The sequence below is a fragment of the Cucurbita moschata genome, unplaced genomic scaffold (assembly GCF_002738365.1).
Source record: "Cucurbita moschata cultivar Rifu unplaced genomic scaffold, Cmos_1.0 Cmo_Scf00033, whole genome shotgun sequence".
Lineage (NCBI taxonomy): Eukaryota > Viridiplantae > Streptophyta > Magnoliopsida > Cucurbitales > Cucurbitaceae > Cucurbita > Cucurbita moschata.
The window spans coordinates 1,232,000-1,232,203 of record NW_019268549.1 but is presented as its reverse complement, the minus strand read 5'-3'; positions in this window follow the sequence as shown (position 1 = coordinate 1,232,203).

Here is a 204-nt window from a genome sequence, read left to right as displayed (position 1 = left end):
CAAAACTCCAATCATCTCACGCAATGTCCAATGGGTGATAGTTTGGTCAATTTTATAATATCATATTTCCATATTATTTATATAACCCTATCTCTCCTCTTAACTTCAGGTATTATATTTTTAAAATTTGATGCGGTACAAAGGAGGTATAACTAAATAAATAAATAAAATAAACAAAAAAAAAAAAAAAAAAAAAAAAGAAAA